The 20,172-nt window shown below is 41.8% G+C and overlaps 1 long non-coding RNA gene across 1 annotated transcript in view; it reads right to left on the bottom strand.

Moving 5' to 3' along the window:
• The window catches only part of LOC147355032 (uncharacterized), a 141,393-nt gene that overhangs the window by 11,682 nt on the left and 109,539 nt on the right, over nucleotides 1-20,172 (bottom strand). Inside the window, exon 2 of the long non-coding RNA XR_015144170.1 lies at nucleotides 17,405-17,569. This is a non-coding gene — a long non-coding RNA (uncharacterized LOC147355032). The remainder of the gene's footprint in view (nucleotides 1-17,404; nucleotides 17,570-20,172) is intronic.

Here is a 20,172-nt window from a genome sequence, read left to right as displayed (position 1 = left end):
TTTTGCATCTCTTCTTTTCTCGGCTATTTGTTAAGGCTTCCTCAGACAACCATTTTGCCTTTTTGCATTTCTTTTTCTTGGGGATGGTCTTGATCACTGCCTCCTGTACAATGTCACTAACTTCCGTCCATAGTTCTTCAGGCACTCTATCAGATCTAATCCTTTGAACCTATTTGTCACTTCCACTGTATATACATAAGGGATTTGATCTAGGTCATACCTGAATGGTCTAGTGGTTTTCCCTACTCTCTTCAATTTAAGTCTGAATTTGGCAATAAGGAGTTCATGATCTGAGCCACAGTCAGCTCCCAGTCTTGTTTATGCTGACTGTATAGAGCTTCTCCATCTTTGGCTGCAAAGAATATAATCAATCTGATTTTGGTGTTGACCATCTGGTGATGTCCATGTGTAGAGTCTTCTTTTGTGTTGTTGGAAGAGGATGGTTGCTATGACCAGTGCATTCTCTTGGCAAAACTCTATTAGCCTTTGCCCTGCTTCATTCTGTACTCCAAGGCCAAATTTGCCTGTTACTCCAGGTGTTTCTTGACTTCCTACTTTTGTATTCCAGTCCCCTATAATGAAAAGGACATCTTTTTTTTGGGCGTCAGTTCTAGAAGGTCTTGTAGGTCTTCATAGAACCATTCAACTTCAGCTTCTTCAGTGTTACTGGTTGGGGCATAGACTTGGATTACTGTGATATTGAATGGTTTGCCTTGGAAACGAACAGAGATCATTCTGTTGTTTTTGAGATTGCATCCAAGTACTGCATTTCAGACTTTTTTAGCAGACTCTTTTAGAGTCTTTTGGCAGACTCTTTTAATGGACTCTTAGAACTAATATTAGCGGCATTTAATATTTTCTTTGTATTTTTTCTAAGTTGGTTTTAATAAAAAATTCACCACAAGTAAATTTATATAGAGAGTATAACAACAACAACAACAACAACAAAATAGCTACATTCTACAGATGACTTTTACAGAGACTGAGGTGCAGGGAGATTATGTGATTTGCCTAAGACTACACAGCTAATAGATGGTGGGTGTGGATTTGAAGGCAAATGGTCTGGCTCCACTGCCAGTGATCCTGATTATCACACTATGCTACATTCTAGTGGGGAACCTAGACGTCCCAGAGTTTAGGAAGCTCTACTGTATTCCACCATAAATCACTCATCACATGTGTCACCAGGTGGTAATTACCTGTATACTAGTCTTCCTCCTCCGCTAGACTTGTGAGTCCCTTTGAGGTTATACACATACATGTCTCAATCTTTTTTTTGTTCACTTCAGTGCAATACCCACCAAAGTATAAATGTTCAGAAAAATGCAAGTTAAATGAATAGTGGCTCCTGATTTCAAACATTAGGAAGAAGAGCTATTTGAAACAGAATAGTTTTGTGGAGATGAAAAATAAAGGGATTTCTAACTTTGTTTTAGTACTATGGGAAAGGGAACAGGAGAATTTTACCCCGAGCTTGTGCAGAAATTTATTGTTAACTTAGAGGATTCTTAACCCTACCTTTAAAAGAAATAATCAAAGTCTGGCTGTGTTTTAAGAGTCTTGCTATAACTAGTCATGAACTATGACCAAAAATGACAGCTCTATATTTAAAAACTGTGGTGGTTGATGGGATGGCAGATGGGAAAGGAGGAGAAAATGGAGGAAGTGAAATTTACAGTTTTGTAAATTACAGCCTGTGGCAGGACCAAGATGCCTTACTAATGTCGGCCAGAGAGAGAGTCAAAGGATAGTTACTCACACTTGTATAATTAAGGCTGCATTTTGATGTGATAAAAAGGCTTATTTGTTTTTCTCCTTAAATGTAAGTTATTTAACCTATAACCTATGTAGCCCTTATTTTCCAATGCTTTAAGCTCTAAAAATGTCTTTGGAACTTCCTTTTTTTCCTCTGAAATTATTTTAAAAATTAAACTATAGTTGATTTACAATTGTTAATTTCTGGTATATGGCAAAGTGATTCAGCTATGTATTAGTGTGTGTGTGTGTGTGTGTGTGTGTGTGTGTTGTTGTTGTTGCTGCTGTTTAGTCACTAAGTCGTGTCTGACTATTTGTGACTCCATGGACTGTAGCCCACCAGGCTCCTCTGTCCACGGGATTCTCCAGGCAAGAATACTGGAGTGGGTTGCCGTGCCTTCCTCCAGGAGATCTTCCTAATCCAAAGATTGAACCCAGGTTTCCCACATTGCAGGCAGATTCTTTACCATCTGAACCACCAGGGAAGCCCAAGAATTCTGGAGTGGGTATGTGTGTATATATATGTACACCCACATTTTTTAGAAATATCTTCTTATAAAAAATACATTATTTTTCAGATTCTTTTCCATCATAGGTTATTACAAAATACTGAATACAGTTCCCTGTGCTATACAGTAGGTCCTTGTTGTCTATTTTATACATAATAGAATGTATCTGCTAATACCAAATTCCTAATTTGTGTGTGTGAAAGTTGCTCAGTTATGTCCAACTCTTATCTGCTAATCCCAAATTCCTAATTTATACCTAAAAAAGCTTATAGTTTGGTTAGTATTTCCTTTATTAACAGTTATGCTAACAAGCAATTTATCCCTAAGGGCAGTTGCCAAGACAGCCCTGATAATGGGACTACAATGACCCAACTTCAAAGATGGATGGAAAAGTGAGCAAAAAATACAACTGAAGATCTAAATCTTCTGAGGAGAGAGAAGCCCAGAATTAAACACTGAGATACAAGACCTTCTACCTCTACTTTTGCCACTCAGAATTATTTACCTGTCAGTAGTAAAGTTTAAGGGAGACATCAAGAAATCCTCTCTGATACTTTGAACACTGGGTACCAAATAAGCTATAAGATTGCCTGCTCCAGGACCTTTTAAAGAGGATGATTTAGCTGTCTCTTAGGGAAGTTGGAAACACACAGATTTTTCTAAGATGTATGTTTCTTGGTAATATGCTTGCATGTGTGCTAAGTCACTTCCATCATGTCCAAGTCTGTGTGGCCCTAAGGACTGTAGCCTGCCAGGCTCCTCTGTCTATGAGATTCTCCAGGCAAGAATACTGGAGTGGGTTGACATGCCATCCTCCAAGGGATCTTCCTGACCCAGGAATTGAACCTGCATCTCATGTCTCCTGCAATGGCAGGCAAGTTCTTAACCCCTAGAGACCCCAGGGAAGCCCAAAAGATCTTCATGAGATTATTGACTACAGTAAGCTAAGTAAGCAAATATATATATATATATGTGTGTGTGTGTGTGTGTGTGTGTGTGTGTGTGTGTATCCTTAGGGATCCAACATTGAGCACCACCTCTGAGATAAAGGCTAAGTCTTCATTTGCATCTTATATCCTGTTCATATAAGAGTAAGGAAGTCGCCAACATTTGTAACCAATCCATGCATCCTGAATACTTTTGATGTCATCAGTGGTGTTCAGTATCTAACAATGAACACCCATCATGCCAATCAACACAAAAACCAGAGATTTGTTTCTGACATTTACTATGCTGATTAGCAGGGTACAGGTTGTTGATCTCAAGATACAGAAAACTGAACAAACTGCCATGGGCCCCTCTGGAATGTGGGCTGAACATCCCTTAAGTGATACATTATTAAGATACTACAGCTTAACCTAAGACTATTTTAAACTATACTATACATCCATGCATGCTCAATAGTGTCTGACTTTTTGTGACCCCATGGACTGTAGCCCACCAGGCTTCTCTGTCCATGGGATTTCCCAGCCAAGAATACTGGAGTGGGTTGCCATTTCCTCCTCCAAGGTAGGAGGAAATCTTCCTGACCCAGGGATCAAACCCATGTCTCCTGCATTTGCAGGTGGATTCTTTACCACTGAGCCACCTGAGAAGCCCAAAGTAACTACAGACCATTTTAATACTGTATTGGCCTAGAGCAACCACTCAAAGTTTGGAGAATTGAATAGGATATTTTGAAGAGCTTGTAAGTTGGAGTTATGGGTATGTCACTTGGTTACTTTTTCATAAGCAGTTAGGGTATTCAGATTACTACAACTCACAGGATTTAGTTTTATCTCCCAGTTCTTTGGGGGCACTCTGGAGAAAACCCTTGGTTTACTTCAGGCTCCTGGTGGGAACTTGATAAAATTTTATCACGATTCCAATGGGAAGGCCTCAGAAGGCCATTTATTAGTTAACTCTATGAATAATTACTTTGAAGTGATGGTTAAAATTGTTGATTTCAATAATTGCTCATATATTTGTAGGTAACATGTTTAATTGTTTATCAAAGAGTGAAACTTTTGGGGAGGGGCAGTATCCATCCACCCCTGAGAAATGGGCCAAACCATCTTCACTATCTTCCCCTGGGTTGCTTTGGGAATCCAAAGTGCATGTTGTAGAGCTAACAGTGGCCCGAGTGCACTGTGAACCACTGTGTACGCCCTTTTCTGAACAATACTAGGTGGAAGAGGTCAGGAAGAGGCATCGCAAACCTCCCACCACAACCTTAAGTTGATCCACAGAAGTTACACTCCATGGCAGAGTGGAGCCCTCAAGGTGTAGTTCAGAGTGACGGAATAGGATAAAGCCATTTAGGTACTCCTGTAAAACTATATTCATTTAAAATTACTTTCAAGGGACTTCCCTGGTGGTCCAGTGGTTGGGACTTTGCCTTGCAACTCAGGGGGTGCAGGTTTGATTTCTGGTTGGGGAGCCAAGATCCTACATGCCGCAGCATCAAAAAAATCAAACATAAAACAATATCATTAACAAGTTCAAAAAGATTTGTAAAATGGTCCACATCAAAAAATCTTTAAAAGAAAATAAAATTACTTTCAAGAAATTCACAAAGTCATAAGCCATTTGCAGTCATCTCTTCTGAACGCACTTTAGGTTGAAAACCCCACTCCCAGGCTGGCTGGCAATGTCTCTTTCATTAAACAGGCTTTTCTGATAACATCAATCCCATTTGCCTCCTCCCCACCCTGCAACACATAGTTTTCACCCCACACCCCTGTCCCTGGAGAAAAATCTGTGACTGTACCTGTACTGATGTATATCAGGTGTTTCCAACTAACGAATGTTTGGTTTATCAGCTTGGAAAGTCCCCTTGCTTTTTTGCCCCTTCACTGAAGAGAAAACAAGCATTTCTCCACTTGAGCTTTCATTTCTTGCCATCTGTGGCTTACTGGAATACCATATGTGCTTGCTCAATGTCATTATTTTGCCAACAAAACACCCACAGTCTCAATGATATTTTCAACCCCTTGTATCGTACCCTGATGTCTATTTATATTGACATCCAGACATTTTCATTTCACCACTGGCGCAGAAATGACATTTTTGTGCCTAATTATTACTGTGATAATGTAATACAATCTCCCTCTAGACAAAACCCCCTTACTGCCAGCCACAGCTCAAAATCTTCTGATGATTGTCTTTGGCTTCTAAGAAACCACCCACTTAATATTGTGTGATTTCAGGAGTTTCTGAAGAGCAAGGGGCCAACCATTCCTCTTTAAACTCAATGTGTGTACCAGCCATCAGAAGACATGAGTTATTAATCATGAGACAAACACACTTGACATGTATTCCTGGCCCTGGTATTCATGGTTTACTGTGGAGTCATATATATTATTACAGAATGTGGAATAAAAGCAACTCTGACTTCTAAAATATTTATTTGCCTCTGTTCTTGCCTGGAGAATCCCAGGGACAGGGGAGCCTAGTGGGCTGCCATCTATGGGGTCGCACACAGTAGGACACGACTGAAGCGACTTAGCAGCAGCAGCATCTCTTAGATAGTTTAGGATATGGGTCGGGGAGACAAGCACACAGGGGTTTAGGAGAGTAACACCCCATGATGCACAAATTAATGCAAATTTGCATATTATCCAGTTAGCTCCAGTTCTCTGTCCAGTGACAATTTCCAAGTTCAAGTGGGTTCCTCTTCTTATGTTCTGGGTAGTAGGCTGAGACTGTGCAGGGGGCAGTGGGGGGATGAAGTCTGATTGGGGAGATGGCAGGTAATCCCTACTAGGAAGCAGGAACCTAGAGGGTAGGTCTACAGTATCCCATTGGTTCATTCTTTCAGATGGAAGATGGTTTGACAGAACATCTTTCAGCAGAGCAGCAGATTCCTGGAGTCTCTCTCACTGACCTGGAAGTCCCAGGCTACATAAGACCAAGAATTATCCCCTTTGATATTTGGCTGGCGAGGGGATGGGGGCAGGGAGGACTCCCATCAAGTAGCTCCAAAATGCAGCAAGGATCGGACTGGATTTAGATGACACTAAGAATTCCCTAGTAGAACTACCTCCTGGCAGCCTGGGTAATGTTATTAACCACACACTAATATAACTCCATATGTTACACAGTCTATAGGAAGTCTTTTTAGACTCCACTTGTCATATTATTGTGGGATTCTCCCATAATTCCCTATTTTCTATTAAAATGTGATTGAGGTTTCCTGAACACTGATAAACTTAGATATGTGTATTATGACATTAGTGCTTCAGCTCATATACCTTCTCCCTATCCTGAAATATATTCATCATATAAGGTTAAGACCATGCCTTTTGGTCAGCTTTACAAAACAAAGGCCAACCATATTTCAGACTCTGGCACCAGGATATACATCAGTAACATTTGTGCTTGCACAGGCGTGTGTGTATTCATACATTTAAACATGCTGTCATTTTTACTGATTGAAGGCAAAGGCATAGGTACATTCAGTTTTGTACTTAATATGCAGAACTGAGAAGCTAACACGCAGGATGCAAGTGAACCAACAAAGCATGAGGGCATCTGCTATGGGCACCATATTGAACAGATGCCCCACTTGCAATTAAATTTGAGCATTTTAGTTTTTTCTCCCATTTTCAAAAGCAGAACTTGGCAGCTGTTTCAGTGTACAATGATTGGAGCGGAGAAAATACAATGAAGCAGATCATTATTGTTTGGGGGAAGAATCCGATAAGTGGTCCCCTCACTTACGTAAGTATGGTATGAATAGGCTCCACTGTCCTGTTGGGCAGTGTCATTTTGAAAAGATATTCCTTGTTCTGGGAAGAGTCACTTAAGTGGCCTTGCTGAGTCACTTAAGTGTAGGGTGAGCTGGATGTTATTCTGGGAGAGGAATGTAGCCAGAACTTTGATGTTTGAAGTGTCTTTAAAAACTTGTGAGGTCATCATTGCAGAAAAAAGGTGGGAATTTCCCTGGCCAAGCTCTCTTGGGGCCATGCTGGGTTCTGAGAAATGACTCTGAGGATGAATGGAAAGAGTTTGACCACTAAGAGATCTTTGGAATCAGGAATCAAAGGGCACAAGGCTCCTGTAACAGGACAAGGTGCTGGGGGTGGCCTTTTTCCATAAAGAATTTCTGTGGAAGGCCTTGACTTTGAACCACCAGTTATAGTAGGAAGAGAGCATAGCAATCGTACCTCCTCTGGTGAGCTCTAGCACTGCTCTGGAGGTGGTTTCCAGGCTGTGGGCATCTCTTCATGGTCTTCTGTTGTTCCAGAGGACTCAACACAAGTGCTCTGAGACATCTCTGACCCTGGATCTCTTAGCCTTCAGTGCTCTGCTTCGCTGGAGCCAGAATTTGTGAAGCCTCAGCTTTGTGAAGCAATAGAGCAGTCAGACGGAGAAGGCAATGGCACCCCACTCCAGTACTCTTGCCTGGAAAATCCCATGGATGGAGGAGCCTGGTAGGCTGCAGTCCATGGGGTCGCTAAGAGTCGGACACGACTGAAGCGACTTAGTAGCAGCAGCAGCAGCAGAGTAGCCAGAGAGCTTTGAGCGGGCAGGTCCAGGCTAGTTGGATGGAAAGCCCCTGCCCTGTACGCAACACTGACCCATGGGTTCCTTGGCTATTGCAGGAATCAAGTACTGCCCCCAGCTCTGCCTTCTGGCCATGACTCCCCAAGATGAACCTCTACTCAGCAGTCAAGACCCCCATGCCACAGGCCTTGGTGTCACTTCAACTTGGCCCTTCTTCTTAAGTCACTTCTGTGCACTGTGAGGCCTCTGAGGGCCTAATAAAGAGGTGTGTGGGAAGAGAAAGGATGGATCTCTGGAATTGCAGTCATGAGGAAGCTCAGCGATTACACTCAGAGAATGAACTAGGATGAGCTCATGGTACTGGGCCAAGGGTCACCCCAACTCCACATAAGGTAAGAAGTCACATGTGGAGAAAGGTCATGAATGGAAAAAAGAAAGAGACTGAAACATGCCAAGGTACACACACACACGTGTCTCTATGTATGCATATACGCTCCTTTGTTACTGTTCTGGTGCTGTGTCTGTGCTCAGTCCTGTCTGACTCTCTGCAACCCCATGGACTATAGCCCGCCAGGCTCCTCTATCCATGGGATTCTCCAGACAGGAATACTGCAGTGGGTCACCATTTCCTTTTCTAGGAGATCTTCCCAACCCAGGGATTGAACTTGCATCTCCTGCATTGCAGGCAGATTCTATATCACTGAGACACCTGGGAATTCTAGTTATATAAATCTTAGGAAAGTAAGCAGTAAATACCCAAATGAAGTTAAGAGTGGAATAAAGAAAAGGCCAAAGAATAATTTCTTTTAGGAAGCAAATCCAGAGCAGAGTCAAGTAGCTAGACATGTAAGCTCATAAGGAGATCTATGTCCATAACAGAAAGAGACGCTTTCTTCTCACTGGCCAAGCTGGCAGGGTTTCCCTGAGTCATACTTGGCTTTGTCATTAGAAGAGGTCAGTTTATGTTAGGGTAATAGAAAGTCTATGATCTTATTTTAACATTACAGACTCAACCTCTAGGCAGAACATGGTGATTCCTTTCTCTGTGATTCATTACCTACAGGTCTTCAGTTTCCTGAAATTCTTTAAAAATTCCAGTATTTTTCAGCAATATGTTATAGACCACAATTTTGGATAACACACTTCTCTTGCAGAGGAAGGAATGAATCCTCTCAGCATTGAAATAAAGCTCTTTGTCTTTTGTGTCCCTGCCCCAAGTAGCAGTGATACAGGTTTATTTCTGAATTGCATAAAAATATACTGATTACTTTATTCTACATGTTACTAGTTTTCTTTCTGCAAAGTTGTGCCCTTCTTTTTATTGTTGTTATAGCTACCTTTCATTCATAAGCATTAATTAAATAATTACTATGTGCTGGGCAATATTCCAGGAGCTACCCGATTGTCACAAACAAGGTACCTTACAGATATGTCTAACCCTCACAACAATATGGACAAGCGGGGACTAGTCTTCACAAAGGAGAAAGCAGGGAAGATCAGCGAGCTCATGTAACTTGCCCCAAATCAGACAGCTAATAAAAGGCCAGGTACTTTGGGACTATCTGATTATAAAGTACTTTCTGTTAAACTAGAACAAATCTTGAGGACTTTTTCTCATTTTTTCCTGTTAATCTATCAAAACTTTTTGTTGTCACTCTATATTGCTCATCACTACTGATGGAATCAGCTGTTTGACCAGTTAATATCTAATTTTCTTCTATTTATTTCATGAACAGGAAAGCTCTGATACCCAAGGACTTCACCATCTTTCTTACTTTAGGAAAGTTCCAGATAAAGTAAACGCAACCTTCAGTGGAGAAAGATTCTTGGGAAAGCTTGATCAAAGGACTCTGGGGGAAACTAGGAAGTTTCGGAATCAGATCTTCCTAGTAAATATTCACTACTATCTTTAAAATAAATTCAAATAGAATTATTATAGATTGTAATAAATACTAGAGTATCAGCTAGTTCTATTGCTGGGTGTCATTCCAGAATGTATTTTGAAATCAAATATAAATAACTTTAAACTTGTTGTTTAAGGTTACCCATACTTCTACTTCATTTAGCACAGTAATTATGACTTGGCTGTAATTAGGCCAATATGCACAGTTCCTTGTAACTCAATGCTTTGCTGGAAAGATAGGCGAGAGGTTGTTTTCATTTTGTTTTGGCTTTGATCATTGTGAAACAGGAGGGAACAGGACAGCGCACAACCTTCAGAAGAATGACATAGCCCAAGGACATGATGTAAACTGATTAGACCCAAATGGGTCCCAGAGGGTGAACGAGACCTTGAGCCTCAGTATACACTCGCTAACACCTCAGAGTTGGACTATAAAGAAAGCTGAGCACCGAAGAATTGATGCTTTTGAACTGTGGTATTCAAAAAAAACTTGAGAGTCCCTTGGACTGTAAGGAGAGCCAACCAGTCCATCTTAAAGGAAATCAGTCCTGAATATTCACTGGAAGGACTGATGCTGAAGCTGAAACTCCAATACTTTGGCCACCTGATGCGAAGAGCTGACTCATTGTTCGGAAAGACCCTGATGCTGGGAAAGATTGAGGGCAGGAGAAGAAGGGGACGACAGAGGTTGAGATGGTTGGATGGCATCACCGACTCAATGGACATGAGTTTAAGTAAACTCTGGGAGTTGGTGATGGACAGGGAGGCCTGGCGTGCTGCAGTCCAAGAGTCAGACATGACTGAGTGACTGAACTGAACTGAACACATCAGCAAGCTAAGTGACACTCACAGTTCCAAAACTGACCATAAAAGTAAAAAAGTGGGCAGTGACCCAATTCCTGGAACTCCCCACTTGTTTCACCAAAGAGCTGGAATACTCCTCCCACTTTTTACACTATGAAATTACCCAGTCCTATGAAAACTGACAACCTCTTACCCTGGGATGGCTCTGGCCTTCTAAGATAGCCTACATTCTGTCTGTGGAGGATGTTTCTCTCTAAAAAATCTACTTCCTATTACTTTGTCTCTCACTGAATTCTTTCTGCCATGAGACATCAAGAAATGGAGCTTCATAAAGTCCTGAGACCAGATACAATCTCAGTTAAAAGACAGTGGGTTCAAGTCTCAGTCTGAAGTGCACAGTTTCAACTGGAGACTCAAAACTCAGCAAATACATCTAAAATGGGTTAAATTTCTTATGGAGATAGGAAAAAGACTGGTTGACCCTAGAGGCATAACTATAGGAAAGCATCACGTGAAGGATAGGAGAGTACGCCATCCCCAAATATGCTACTTTGGCTGAAGGATTACTGTGAGCTGAAGGCAATTAAGAAGAAGTAGATACAAGAGAAGTTCTCCATCCTCCCTTCTACTTGCCTAAAAGCAGGACATAAATTTGTAAAGAGGTTTCCCCTTTCCTCTCTATCAGGAAAGACAGAAGTTAATCGCCAGAGATAACTCAAGACCCTTATCAACCCAGCACCAGAGGTATCTACATAACAACCTTTACTCACTAGCTTTTATCTTCTTTTAGTTCTCCTACTTTGGCCATCTGATGTGAAGAGCCGACTCATTGGAAAAGACCCTGATGCTGGGAGGGATTGGGGGCAGGAGGAGAAGGGGATGACAGAGGATGAGATAGTTGATGGCATCACCCATTCAATGGACATGGGTTTGAGCAAACTCTGGGAGATGGTAAAGGACAGGGGAGCCCGGCGTGCTGCAGTCCATGGGTCACAAAGAGTCGGACGTGACTGAGCGACTGAACAAGTTCCCCTATATATTTGCTCTTGTTTATTCACTTTGTGACCTCCATGGACTACAGCTCACCAGGCTCCGCTCTCCATGGAATTCTCCCGGCAAGAATACTGGAGTGGGCTGCCATGGTCTCTCCAGGGGATCTTCCTGGCCCAGGGACTGTACCCAGGTCGCTTACATTGGCTGGTGGATTCTTTATCACTGAATAACCCGGGAAGCTCCCCCTACATGTTTATCTCCCTATAATTTACCACCCTAAATACAGTCTTTTTCCTGTTTTGCCAGTTCTTTAAAAATTTATTGTTCTTTTTTGAGATGGTATATAAGCCCAAATTCTGGCCACCCCTTTGAGTAACTCAGGGCTTAGTGTTCCTGTGTATGTGAGATGCACATGTTAATAAATCTGTGTTTCTTTTTCTCTTGTTAATCTGCCTTTGTCTCTTAAATTTACAGGGCCCCAGCCAGAGAACCTAGGAGGCAATAGAGAAAATGTTTTTTCCCTCCCCAAAGGCCATGAACGTCACCTGAATAGTTAAAGTGTTAGTCACTCAGTTGTGTATGATTCTTTGTGACTCTATGGACTGTATCCAGCCAGGCTTCTCCATTCATGGAATTCTCTAGGTGCAAATACTGGAGTGGGTAGTCATTCCCTTCTCCAGGGGATCTTTCCAATCCAGGGATTGAACACAGGTCTCCTGCACTGCAGGCAGATTCTTTATCATCTGAGCCACCAGGGAATGTCACCTGGCCTGTGTGCAAAAGCAGAAAAAAGCTTTTGACCTCCTTTGGCTGTGTTTTCACTTTAAGACTTGAAATCTGACTCTTGTTGAGAAATAGGTGCTTAAAAACAAAAGAAATTTGAATAAATTGATAGTTTGGGGGCCCAGAAGGATATTCCTTCTAAAGCACATGGTTATCAGCCCCCTTCCAGATTCAAGGTAGATAACTTGTCAGCATGCTCACACAGTAACTTAAAATATTCATCAAAAGATTCGTGCTTCCTCCTGAAGCTGTAAGTTCTATGAAGACTGGGACTGCTTCTGCAGATTCTGTATTGTGTTTCCACTGCCTACAACAGCTAACGTCTAATATTATCCTAAGTGCACAATAACAAAAATTGAGCAAAAGGAAAAAAAAATCATGTTTATGGGAATACCCTGACAGTCCAGTGGTTAGGATGCTGTGCTTCCACTGCAGGGCACATGGGCTCCATCCCTGGTTGGGAAACAAAGATCCTGAATGCTACACTGCATGCCCCCCACCAAAAAAGATATTCGTGTTTATGCCAAAAATAGGGCTTCCTTGCCCTGTGTTATTTATAAAGTAAACAGACCTTTGGGATGTAAGATCCCACTTATTCTGGCTTCCATCTTCCATTCAAGTTATGTTTGGGTAGTATTTTATATACATGTGACCCTGACATTATACTGATTATTATACTATTATCCTAATTCACAACTTTATAGATCTAAGAGGACTAAACCAAAAAGTAGCTAGTGGCATTCAGTGTAGTTTAGCTGGGAACCATATAAACTCTTGGTGGGTGAGCTCATCCAAGCCTGACAAGAACTGTCTATGTGTTATCTATGTTTGCATTTCTAGCATTTATCACAGTGAGACAGGAAGGGGGAAGGGCACAGCCTTTAAAAGAATGACACAGTTGTTGAGGATACAGCACAAACTGGGTGGAACCAACTAGGTCCAAGATGGCAGGCGAGTTGACGTCCACTAGACCTTCAGTCTCAATATACACTCATTGTAATACATTAGCATGTGCTAAATGACACACCCACAGGCACCATGATAGTTTCAAGGCTGACCATAAAAGGCCAAAAAGTGGGCAGTAGCCCAGTTCCTAGAAATCTCCACCGCTTTCCCAAAATAGTTGGAATAATCTTCCCACTCATTAGCCTATGAAATTGCTCTGCCCATAAAAGTCAACCACACCATATTTCGGGGCGACTCACCTTCTGAGATGGACCGCGTTCTGTCTTTGGAATCTGTACCTCTCTAGATGAAACTGCTTTCACCTTACTATGGCCTACATGAAGCCAAAGATCTACATTTGGTGGCCTGTCCCAGGGACTCGCCTGAGACCTAGGATGTGACCATCCTCCAGTGTGCTACATTTTCCTGCAACAGGATCTAGCATATAGCAGTCATTCACCAACGTTGTTAAATATTAACATACCAAGAGCATCAGCCGTGTGGATGCCTTCCATCTGTTGGAGGGGGTCCCTTGCTAATATCTGCAAAACTAGGCAGTTGAGGACCTCATCTGTGCAACTATCCTGACAGTTTCCCCTGGATATATGCAGGTCTGCTCAGCAAACCTCCATTCACCTCTGTAGATTCCGCTCAAGTTTTCTCTCTTCCTTTTTCTTCAGTTGGTTAAAATATTGAGAACTTGTTTAGGTACTTGTGCCTGGGACCAAATAAGACTATTTCTTCTGTGAAGGAGTTTAACTTCACCCTTGAGTTTCATCTGGGCACTGTGTGAGGGAGAGGGCCATCAGGCTTTGGGCCGGTGACCACAGGGGTCATCTCACCTTACTCTCTTGGAAATTCTCTTTCACTAGACAGTCAGAGCATGCCGTCTTCACCTTTGTCTTTGAGGATGAGGTTGGGGGAAGAGGCAAATGTTTAGATGTCAACTTTTTGTCTTTCTGCCAAAGACAAGCCACTGGATACTTCTTGATGCATAATCAACTCACTGGTCACCATAGAACTGAGGAAAGATGGTCTGCCGTGTATTCCCAAGGGCCATTCACTTTTGACTTTTGATACAAGGATGCTGCCTTGGAAACTGTTGCTCCCTCACCTTCTTCAGTTCTTTGCTTAAATGTTTTGTACTCAGTGAGGCCCTCCCAGAACGCACTATTTAATGTTAACCATATCCTGGATGGGGAACACGTGTATACCTGTGGCAGATTCATGTTGATATATGGCAAAACCAATACAATATTGTAAAGTTAAAAAATAAAAAAAGAAAATGTAATTATGGAAATAGAAAAAATGAAAGAAAGGAAAAAAATAATGTTAACCATATATGTCTATGTCCTTACATATATATTTCTTCATGGAAAGGTTTAGGAATATGATAGATATTTATGCAAAGAGCTTTATTTACTAGAACATGATGTTAATGAGGTCATGACTGCAGGTTCAATCCTCAGATAGACCAATCACACTGATCTAACTGCTCAGCATGTACCTCTACATCTAGCCATTGCTTAAAAAATTAATTGTTTAAGCACAATGGTGATGGGGCAAATGTATGAGTATGGGACCACAGATAGATGGCTGCAAATCCATTACTGCTCCTGGAGAAGCAGCTCAAATTTCCTCACACACTGATCTTGGGTCAAAAGATCAGTAGCTCTTTACTCCCAAAGGCCTACACGCAATTTCCAATTTTCTTTCCAGATTCAGAAATACAACTTGCTTTTCAAACCAGCTTGTTGATTCTCAGAAGTCAATTCAGAGAAAAAAGAAATGACAAACGTCTTTCACGTAAGGACAAAACTTCCAATTATCAGATCCTTCTCTTCTAATAGGCAGAGGCAGATAGGCAAACTTACAGAAATACCTTGGTGGGCACAGTTCCTGCCTCATGTACTGTCGGCTAAAAGCTACAACCTTGAGATACCCGAGGTTTATTTTTTTCTATTAATATTATTCACTTAGTTCATAACTTTTGGGGTAATTTACTACTTGTAAGGTATGGCACTTGTCTTGCAAGACACCAAAAATGAGTCCGACACAGACACTGCCTTTAAAGAATTTATGGACTAATAGGAGAGAGAAGACAATAAAGTCTTGTCAACATCCTGGTGTTTGGCACATTTACTATGTGATCCAAAGCAGTAAGAGTAATTCTGTCTTTGCTTTCTCACACAGCTTGCACAAATATGCAGAATTTGTTCTTTGAACAAAGAAAAACTGGGAGCATGCCAGGCAAACTATTTTCAGTTTCCCCAGTCAAATTCATATACCTCTGTGCTCCACACTCAAAAATCTAAAATCCTGCAGGAGCTGTGCTGCGGTCAAAGCAGTAAGGCTCACAAAAACTGCCCAAGAAGCCAGAACAAGGCATTGCAAGGAGCAGCCCCGGCACTTAATCTGAGTTTTCTGAATATAAGATAAACTCTAGGCTGCCTGATGTGAGGTCCAGTGGAAAGCCCTGCTGGAGTGAACTGATCCTCTCCAGAATTTTGATCAGCTTATTAGCTGGGAGAGCCAAAGATAGAAGACTTAAAAGGTAAGGTTGACTTCATTTTCTAGAAGTCTCCGAAGGGGACATGGCTTCACAGGTAGAAACAGATATCCCCATTGGGGTTTACCTGAGGGTTTTCGCAAGCATGGTGGAGATTTCTATTGCCCTTACTTTAAAATTTAAAAATTTTTATACAATTTAAAAAATAATATCATATAAGAAATGAATCACCAGTCCAGGTTCGATACAGCATCCTTGGGGCTGGTGCACTGGGATGATCCGGGGGGATGGTACAGGGAGGGAGATGGGAGGGGGGTTCAGGATGGGGAACACGTGTATGCCCGTGGCGGATTCATGTTGATGTGTGGCAGAACCAATACAATATTGTAAAGTAATTAGCCTCCAATTAAAATAAATAAATTTAAATTAAAATTTAAAAATTATTTTTTTTACAATTTTTCCATTTACAATCACTACCAAATATCAACTATATTCCCCATGTTGTCCAATTCACCTCTGAGTCTATGTTATACCCAACAGTTTGTACCTCCCAGCCTCCCTCCTCTGTATTGTCCCTCCTTCAGGCTGGTACCACTAATTTGTTCTCTGCATCTCTGAGTCTACTTCCTTTTTGTTATATTCATTCAGTTTAGTTCAGTTCAGTCACTCAGTCGTGTCCGACTCTTTGCGACCCCATGAATCGCAGCACGCCAGGCCTCCCTGTCCATCACCAACTCCCGGAGTTCACTCAGACTCACGTCCATCGAGTCAGTGATGCCATCCAGCCATCTCATCCTCTGTCGTCCCCTTCTCCTCCTGCCCCCAATCCCTCCCAGCATCAGAGTCTTTTCCAATGAGTCAACTCTTCACATGAGGTGGCCAAAGTACTGGAGTTTCAGCTTCAGCATCAGTCCTTCCAATGAACACCCAGGACTGGTCTCCTTTACGATAGACTGGTTGGATCTCCTTGTACTGTTATAATTTTTTAAGATTCCATATTTAAGTGATGGAAACCAGTCAATCCTAAAGGAAATCAACCCTGAATACTCATTGGAAGGACTGATGCTGAAGTGGAAGCTCCAATACTTTGGCCACCTGATATGAAGGGCTGACTCATTGGAAAAGACCCTGATGCTGGGAAAGATTGAATGCAGGAGGAGAAGAGGGTTGCAGAGGATGAGATGGTTAGATAGCATCACTGATTCAATGGACATGAACTTGAGCAAACTCCAGAAGATAGTGAATGACAGAGGAGCCTGACATGCTGCAGTCTGTGGGGTCTCAAAGAGTCAGACACGACTGAGTGACTGAACAGGACATAAGAGAACATACAATATTTATCCTTCTCTGTCTGACTTATGTCACTTAGTATACTGTCTTCCAAGTCCAACCATGTTGTTACAAATGGCAGGCTTTCCTTCCTCTTGGGTCTAAATAATATTCCAGATGTGATATGCATACTGCATCTTCTTTATCCATTCATCTGCTGATGGACACACTGAGTTGCTCCATACCCTGACAACTGTAAATAATGCTATGAATATTGTATCCCTCTTATTTTAGACCAAGGCTTCCTCCTGAAATGTAGAATTGGGTGTTACAACAGCTTCCAAATGCTTATTGGTGATTTGAGAAGTGGCACGTGGCAAAAAGAATCTGGGAATCAGGAGAGTATCCACCCCACTAACTCTAGCATTAACACACACACGCACGCACAGTGTGAAGGGAGGGTCTCGGTTTCCGTCCTTGGAAAGCATCAGGAGGGGTGGCAGCAGATGCGGAAACTGGTCCCAGTGGGAAGGCAGCGGTCTCCTGGTCTCCTTCACAGCTTTTCATCCAGCTTTCACTTTCAGCACTCTTGGCCTTTTCTTGCATGGTGTCCTAGGTCCAAATAATCAGGGTATGAAGAGAATTCTTTTGCTCAGCTCCTCTGGAAAGAAAGTTCCCTGCCAGAAAGTTCCATAACCCCCTAACATTTGCTCTAGATGTTCCTGCAGTAAGCTGAATTTTGTAGGAGCTTTTTGGTTTTTGTTGTGGTTTCTTCTGTTTAATTGAAATCCTTACTGTTTGGCTTTTCAAATGACCTGAAATTCCTATCAGAAAAATTGAGATTGGTGTCTCGGAAGAAACAGATAAAGGGACCATTGATACAACTGAGAAAAATAATTACTGACAGACCTCTTGCCAGATGAGGCAGCTTGGAAGACTACAGTGTTCAGATTTTTCTGAAGATAAAATCCTTTTTTTATGTGCGTGTGTATGTGTGTAAGTATATGCGTGCATGCTAGGTCATTCAGTCATGTCCCACTCTGTGCAACCCTATGGACTATAGCCCACTAGGCTCCTCTGTCCATGGGATTCTCCAGGCAAGAATACTGGAGTGGCTTGCCATGCCCTCCGCCAGGGGATCTTCCCGACCCAAGGACGGAACCCCCATCTCTTGCGTCTCCTGCACTGGCAGGCAGGTTCTTTACCACTAGCGCCACCTGGTTGGTGTATATGTATACATAAACTCTCCCAAGTCTTTCCCCTTCCATCTAAGGTGCGCTCATCAAGTTTTTAAAACTAGTTCCATTCAACAGGATGTTCTGTCAAGAATGGGAGATCAGGAAGACTAAGGCACATTCATCCCTGCCCCTCATGCCTTGAGATTCATGCCTCAATCTCCTGCTTCGCTGGACACCTCCCTGTGTTTCACACTCCACACGGCCTGTCCTGTGGTTGGTTTCCCTCTGCAAGAATACCTTTCCTGCCCCATGCACCAGCTGAACCATATCCCTGCTGTGAAGGGCTCTGCAGACAGGAAACAGCCCTCCGCCCCTACCCGGGTGGTGGGCTCTCTCAGGTTTCTATAGGCTGAAAGCCTGGCGCATGATCATTGCCATCTTGTACACTTAGGAGAGCCCCCTGTGAAAACACAGAGGCACAACACTGCCCAGCCCCTCCATCCCTCTAGAACTGTAATCTTGCTTGGCCAACTCTACTTTCCCTGCTCAAAGGAAAAGAAGGGGAAGTACTCATAACTCCCCACTGAGCATAGTCCAGCTACATAAAACCCACTCAATAAAAATATGTATTTAGTGCTAGAAGGTCACCGTCAATCATTAACTTAGCTACCCTTGAGTGTTGATATCTTATCTTATGCCTGTCCTGATCAAGACACTAGCTAGCAGGAATGGAGGACCAAGTCCATTTGGGTGTAAAGCTGGGTAATTAAAGATATGATCTGCACTAAGATTTGACATTCCTAAGGAAATTTAAAAAACACATAATATGTAGATATGTGGAACACAAATATTATTTTTTACTGCAGTAAAATAACATAATGGAATATTTGTCATCTTAACCAATTCGAAGTGTAGAGTTCAGGGGTATTACGTATATTCACACACGTGTGTCTGCAATCAGTGTCCAGAACTTTTCATCTTGCAAAACTGAAACTCTTACCCATTAAATTACAGCTTCCATTTTCCCCACCCCATTGTACCATCTGCTTGTTAACTGACTGCTCCAGAAACCTGGTATCGTAGTCATATAATAACACTTGTCTTCAGTTACTGGCTTGTTTCACTTAGCATAATGTCCCCAGTGTTCATCCTTGATCTAGCGTGTGTCAGAGTTTCCATCCTTTTTAAGGCTGAATAATGTTCTGTTATATGTTTACACCACGTTTTGTTTATTCATTCAGCTGCCAATGGCTATTTGGGCTGATTCACATCCTAGCTATTGTGTATAGTGCTGTTGTGAACACGGGTGTACAAATATCCTTCTGAGGTTCAGAAGTGGAACTGCTGACCATATGAGAATTCTATTTGTAATTTTTTGAGGCAACATCATGCTGTTTGCTATAGCAGTTGCCTCATTTCATGTTCCCACCGATAGTGCAAAGAGTTCCAGTTTCTCTATATGTTTGCCAACAGTCAATATGTTCTGTTTTTTTGATAGTAACTACTCTAACAGGTATTATATCATTGTGGTTTTGATTTGCATTTTCCTAATGATTTACGATGTTGAGAATCTTCTTATGTATTTGTGGTTTGTAGATCATCTTGGAGAAATGTAACCCATTTTTAAATTGGGTTACTTTTTTTTAGTTGCCATTGGGTTTTAGAAGCTGTTTTTATTTTTTTAATATATTCTGAATATTAATCCCTTATCAGGTATTTGAGTTGCAAATATTTTCTCCTATTCCATAGCTTATCTTTTCACTCTGTTTGTTGTGTCAAATATTCAGTTTGAATACAGTCACAATAAGTCTCAAGGGCCAGGATTTTAAATTTTCTGAAGATTATAGAAAACAGACGCGTTCCTCATACAAACAAAACTGTTTCTGAATTTCCTAAAACCTCTGGAATATTGAGATTAGAAGATCAGAGGGCAGGGTTTGGAAATTTTCAACGTATGTAAATTGTGGTGCATTTTTCCCCAGCAGGAGCATGGTTTGTCTGATAAAAGAGAAGTGGTATGCAAAAGATGTCAGATAT

The sequence above is a fragment of the Bos grunniens genome, chromosome 17, assembly GCF_055505025.1.
Source record: "Bos grunniens cultivar Pamir isolate PY7600 chromosome 17, Bosgru_T2T1.0, whole genome shotgun sequence".
Classification (NCBI taxonomy): Eukaryota; Metazoa; Chordata; class Mammalia; order Artiodactyla; family Bovidae; genus Bos; species Bos grunniens.
This window is presented reverse-complemented; position numbering and strand designations above follow the sequence as displayed.